Source organism: Alligator sinensis, unplaced genomic scaffold, assembly GCF_000455745.1.
Source record: "Alligator sinensis unplaced genomic scaffold, ASM45574v1 scaffold404_1, whole genome shotgun sequence".
NCBI lineage: Eukaryota > Metazoa > Chordata > Crocodylia > Alligatoridae > Alligator > Alligator sinensis.
In genome coordinates, this window is record NW_005841839.1 from 3,680,299 (window position 1) to 3,680,734 (window position 436).

Here is a 436-nt window from a genome sequence, read left to right on the forward strand (position 1 = left end):
GCTGGTTCTGGGTGGGTCCGGGTGGAAGGCGGGGCCAGGGTGCTTTGTCCCTCGGTTCTTGGTGGGCGCTGCCTGGCTCCCGAGGAGGGAGTTCCCAGGGGGTTGTGGGACAGCAGTAAAATCTGCTTGGAGGACCCTGAGATTTGTCCGTGGTGGTGCCCTGCGTCCTTCAACTCACTGCTTGGTTAAAGCCCTTAACAAATGCAGCAAAACAGGGTGGTTGGTTGTTTGGTCAAGCGCAGGGGGCTGGACCCAAGAATCTTCCACTCCCCTTCCAGCCCCTTCCTAGCAATGAATCTATGCATGGGTGATGCGTGGGGGGGCATGTGCCCCCCCCCCCCCGAGATTGGTCACCGCCACTGTTTTCTGTGGGTGATCACTGCTCACTGCTGCCTACAAATGGTGCACACCCCCTCCCCCCCCCCCCCCCCGCCCC